Source organism: Triticum aestivum, chromosome 2B, assembly GCF_018294505.1.
Source record: "Triticum aestivum cultivar Chinese Spring chromosome 2B, IWGSC CS RefSeq v2.1, whole genome shotgun sequence".
Classification (NCBI taxonomy): domain Eukaryota; kingdom Viridiplantae; phylum Streptophyta; class Magnoliopsida; order Poales; family Poaceae; genus Triticum; species Triticum aestivum.
This window is the reverse complement of record NC_057798.1, coordinates 662066-667730: the sequence shown is the minus strand read 5'-3', so window position 1 is coordinate 667730 and position 5665 is coordinate 662066.

Genomic DNA, 5665 nt, shown 5'->3' with positions numbered 1-5665 from the left:
GTTCCCCGGATCTTGTGGGTACAGTGTGCAACCTCTGCAGAGTGTAAAACTATTCGAATAGCCGTGTCCACGGTCAAGGACAGTTGGGTAACCGCTCTTGGGCTACGTCCACATGTTTACAAATCGTGTGTGTGTGTTGATAAAACTACTTGGGTCAAGTCAAGGGACTTGACATGATTAAGTTGGGTTGGTGCCCACTCTATTTATATTGATATCTGTAACCTGTCCTCATGGTTACTTGAATTCTCTTGATGCATGTCTTACAAGTTGTTGAACATGTCATTGCACTCAAAACTAGCTTTCTGCAAAAAATTACCTATATCATGCATTGTTGTATCTTGAACCAAAAACATGGGTTGCTTCCGAGTACATTCAAGGTACTCATTGGCTTGCCGCTGATTATTTAATTGACCAGGCATGGAAGAACCGGAGTTCGAAGAAGAGTTCTTTGGAGACGAACATGCGAACTAGGACGTTTCCCAGTCAGAATGCCTGTAGGCTTAAGGCAGATGGCATGGGTTCTACTTATCGACGAAGATTTCCGCTGCTTGTGTTTCATTTGATGTTCAGCCCTTAAGGCTTTATCAATGTAAGACTTGACCATAATGGTCATAATTTGTGTAAGACGGTATGTATGGATGTAAGACTCTTGTTATTCAGCTTCTGTGTGTTCAGTGAGCATTGATCTCTGGGATCACTATACACGTGCATTCGGTGATCTCGACTTATGAGTCGGAGTCCCCACAGATGACCCGCGAACGCTAGTTGCGCGACCACCGGCGCGCACACGGCCTCTGCTTCAAGTGCGGGGACCGTTACTCGCGGGAGCACCGATGCAAGCCAGCTACGCAGCTGCTAACCATCCAGGTTGGGTATTTTGGAGAAGTGCTCAGCGATGATGCCATCCACGCCCTGGATTTGCTCAACGCGACCGAGCCACAAGAACCGACGCCCGAGTGATGTGTGCTCTCCTCGCACGCCGTGGCAGGGACGGAGTCGCCACGCACCATTAGCCTCAGAGCACTCGCTGGCAACCATGTCATGTTGCTGCTCGTGGACTCGGGGAGTACACACAGTTTTACATCCATCGCTTTTGTGGATCGCATCATGGCCACCATGGTCGCCGTTCCGGCTGTGGACGTGCGAGTCGCCAATGGGGAGCAGATGGTCTACAACAGTATGGTGAAAGGGCTGCAGTGGTGGATTCAAGGGCACACGTTTCACACGGACATGAGGCAATTGGCACTCGGGGCTTATGATGGTGTCCTCGGCATGGATTGACTCGAGCAGTTCAGCCCAATGAGCTGCCACTGGCTCGAGAAGACAATGACGTTCATGCACTAGGACGCCACGATCACCCTGCAAGGTGTTAGACCCAAGGACCAACAGGCGTTGGAAGAGATCGAGCTCGAACAACTGCGTAAATGGCAAGCCGGCAACGACATCTGGTATATGGCCGTGCTAGACCTGCCCCGCGCCATGGAGTCGCAGCCAACCAAGGTGCCACCCAGTGTGCAAGGTGTTCTGGACAGGTTTGCTGATGTGTTCGCCGAGCCCAAGGGCCTGCAGCCTCACTGTCGCTACGATCACGCCATCACTTTGGTGGAGGACGCGCGCCCGGCAAACTCCAGAACATATCGCTGCTCGCCATTGCAGAAAGACAAGATCGAGTGCCAAGTCCAGGAGATGCTGCAATCGGGCGTCATCGAGCACAGCATGAGCCCCTACGCAGTGCCGGTGCTTCTCGTCAAGAAGAAGGATGGCACTTGGCGCTTCTGTGTCGACTATCGGTGGCTAAATAATTCCACCGTCAAGAACAAGTCTCCACTTCCAGTCGTGGACGAGCTGCTCGACGAGCTAGCTGGCACGGCATTCTTCTCCAAGCTAGACCTGCGCGCCGGCTATCACCAGATCCGCATGCGTGCGGGTGATGAAGAAAAGACCGCATTCAAGACGCATCACAGCCACTTCCACTTCAAAGTGATGCCGGTCGGATTGACGAATGCCCCGGCCACCTTTCAGTGCTTGATGAATGCCATCTTCGCCAAGTACGTGCGTAAATTCGTGATCATTTTTCTTGATGACATCTTAGTCTTCAGTGAAACCTTGGAGGAGCACTTGGAGCACCTCCGCTTCGTCCTTGACCTACTGCGGGCACATCAATTGTGTGCCAAGGAGTCCAAGTGCTCATTTGCGCAAGACAGCATCTCTTACCTCGGCCGCATCATTTCCAAGGATGGTGTGCCAACGGACTAGGAGAACACACAAGCCATGGTGGCCTGGCCTACACCGACTACGGCAACCGAGCTCCGCGGCTTCCTCGGACTAACGGGCTACTACCTCAAGTTCATCGCGCACTACGGCATCATCGCCAAGCTGTTGACCAGACTCCTGACCAAGAAAGGCTTCGAGTGGACCGAACGGGCACAGGTGGCCTTCGACTTGCTCAAATGCGCCATGGTGGCCGCGCCCGTGTTGGCTCTCCCGGACTTTGCGCATCCATTCTCCATCGAGATGGATGCGTGCGACACTGGCGTGGGCGCGGTACTGGCGCAGGAGGGCCACCCCGTGGCATTCCTGGGAGTGCGCAATCAGGAGCTATCGGCCTATGAGAAGGAACTCATCGCCGTCATGATGGCCGTGGAGAAATGGTGTGCATATGTCCCACGGGGACCATTCATCATTGTCACCGACCACAAAAGCTTATGCAATCTTCAAGACTAGCAGCTCGCCACCGATCTGCAGCGCAAGGCAATGGCCAAATTGGTCCGCCTCCAGTTCAAGTTCTGCTATCGCCGGGGCTGCGACAACGGCGCTGCCGATGCTCTGTCCCGCGTGGGGGCAGCATTGAACCTCGACGCACTCTCCATTTGCTAGCCAGCCTAAGTACAGGAGGTGGCCAACTCCTACGTCACGGACGCAGATGCACAGGAGCGCTTGGCGCGCCTGGCTGTCCGCAGCCCTGACGACGAGGGGTTCGAGCTCTACAAGGGGCTGATCCGCAAGCAAGACATGCTCTAGATTGGCAAGAACACGGCACTCCGCACCAAAGTAATCAGCGCTCTGCACGACAGTGCGGTTGGGGGTCATTCTGGTGCTACGGCTACCTACCAGCGCATCAAGAAGTTGTTCGTGTGGGACGGGTTGAAGGCCGACGTGGCGGACTATGTTCGGCAATGCCCAGTCTGTCAACACGCCAAGCACGAGCAGAAAAAGCCCGCGGGCATGCTGGCACCCTTACCAGTTCCAACTGCACCATGGCGCGACCTCACCATGGATTTCATGGAGGGCTTACCGGCATCGGAAGGTTTCACCTCCATCATGGTGGTGGTGGACCGGCTCATCAAGTCTGCACACTTCATTCCGCTCCGGCATCCCTTCAAGGCACCACGGCATCCCAAGTTCCATTGTATCCGACCGCGAGCGTGTCTTCACCAGCGCACTCTGGCGTGAACTCTTTGACAGCGCGGGCACGGAACTTCTCTACTCCACGGCGTACCACCCACAGACGGCCGGCCAAAGTGAGCGGGTCAATTAGTCATGGAGATGTACCCGCGCTGCGCGGTGCACGACGCGCCTCGTCAATTGCGGCACTGGCTACCAACCACTGAGTTCTGGTACAATTCATCCTTCCACTCGTCCATCAAATGCTCACCCTTCAAGGCTCTGTATGGCGTGGAGCCAAACCTGGGCGCGATGGCACTCTGGGACGACAAGACGGCACCGGTCATCGATGGCGAACCCTGAGACTGGGGCGTGCACATGGCGCGACTGCGCGAGCACATCCTCCGAGCGCAGCACCGCTTTAAGAAGCATGCCGACCAGCACCGCACCGAGCGTTCCTTCTAAGTGGGCGACTCTGTCCTCCTCAAGCTCCAGCCCTATGCTCAATCATCGGTGGCCAACAGACCATGCGCCAAGCTGGCATACAAGTACTTTGGGCCGTTCAAGGTGCTCGCCAAGATCGGCAAGCTGGCGTACAAGTTGTAGCTCCCGGCGGACAGGAAGATCCACCCTGTCTTCCACGTGTCGCAGCTCAAGCCGTTCACCCCCAACTACTCTCCAGTCTTCTCCGAGCTGCCACGACCTCCGAACCTCACCAGAAATGATGATGATCCCATGGAGATCGTGGAGCGCCGCATGGTCAAGCGGGGCAACAGCGCTCTGGTGCAGATCAAGGTTCGCTGGAAGAACAACGACACAGCCACAACTTGGGAGGAATACGACACTCTTTGCCGCCGTTTTCCGCAAGCCCCAACATGGGACGGCGACATGGAGCAGCAAGCAGTCCCTTAAGATGGTGCCAGTTCTCAAGGGGTGGGGAATTTCACACTGCAGCACCAGTGGTGGATGCGGTGGACGCGTGATGTGGGACCCGGCTGCCAGTTGGCATTGGTCCACTTGTAAGCGCAACCATCGGCGTGTGTGGCTGTGTTATAAAGCCAGCGGTAGCCACTAGAATAGTCAGGCATGATTTGTATCTGAACTGGATCCCTCACCTACTCTCTGTACTCTCACCTTCCTTGGCAAGAAAGCTATCTTCCAAGTCCGATCTCATCCCCTTTCCCTTCCGATCCGATCTGAGATGATGAGTTCGTGACATGATGGTGGCACGCGTCGCAACCGATAGGCCAGGAGGAGGAGAGTCGGGACGGGAGGAGGCATGGGTAGCTGCGTGAGGAGATGGAGGCATGGGTGGCTGCGGCGTCGTAGAGAAGGATCTAAGGTTAGAGTTGGAGGAGAGGAGCGGCTATGGCGATGGCGATGGAGATCCAACGGCCCGGATACTTTTGGACGGCTAATGCGACGGTCGAGATTTAGACGCCCTGAGAAGCCTTCATTTTGTCTTAGACTAACAATGGGACGTGGCAGTTAGCACATTGCCAAGATCTGGCAAGCTAAGTAAACATTTTGTAATACAAATCTGTGCTACGTCGCCAGTGTGTACAAATCATATCTGGAAGTAGGCAGCTCAGTTGTGAGCACACTTACCTGAATAACTGATCTAGGCATTGTTGGTCTTTATGTTGCTCATCACATATGCCATGTGGTACCTGAATAACTGATCAACTACAGGCTAGGTGGGCGGCAAAATGATGATGATGGTGACGACGACGACGATGATGATCAGTCCCATCCGTTCTGATCAATGTCAACAAAAGGATGAATGAGCCGGTGGGACGCGCCCGGGGGTCTCTGTATCTCGCTCTCTATGCTCACTCAACCCACACCGGTCTAGCCCACTTTGATTCTCTGTCCATTACATTACAGGCCAGTCCAAGCAAAATAGACCACCACAGCATTTCTGGCAGAGCTCAACCCACCAGACGAAGAAGGCCCACACAATTACAGCCCACATGAACTAATTTGTCGGACACATACGACTTTTGTCCTCGTTTAGCATCAGCGGAAGGTGTTTAGCGATGTTAAGTTTGTTCATGAGAATAGGACTCATAATGGAGAGGCTCATGCCTTAGCTAGGGCTGCTGCATCTCTCCCTCCCGGGCGCCACGTGTGGCTTTCTTCTCTGCCCGATATCATCTGTATTCCCATGTCTTTGAACGTTTAATAAAGGATACAGATTTCGCTCAAAAAAACATACCACTTTTGTTCTTCTAGAAAATACATACCACTTTTGTCCTCGTGACGGGTAGTTGCATGCATG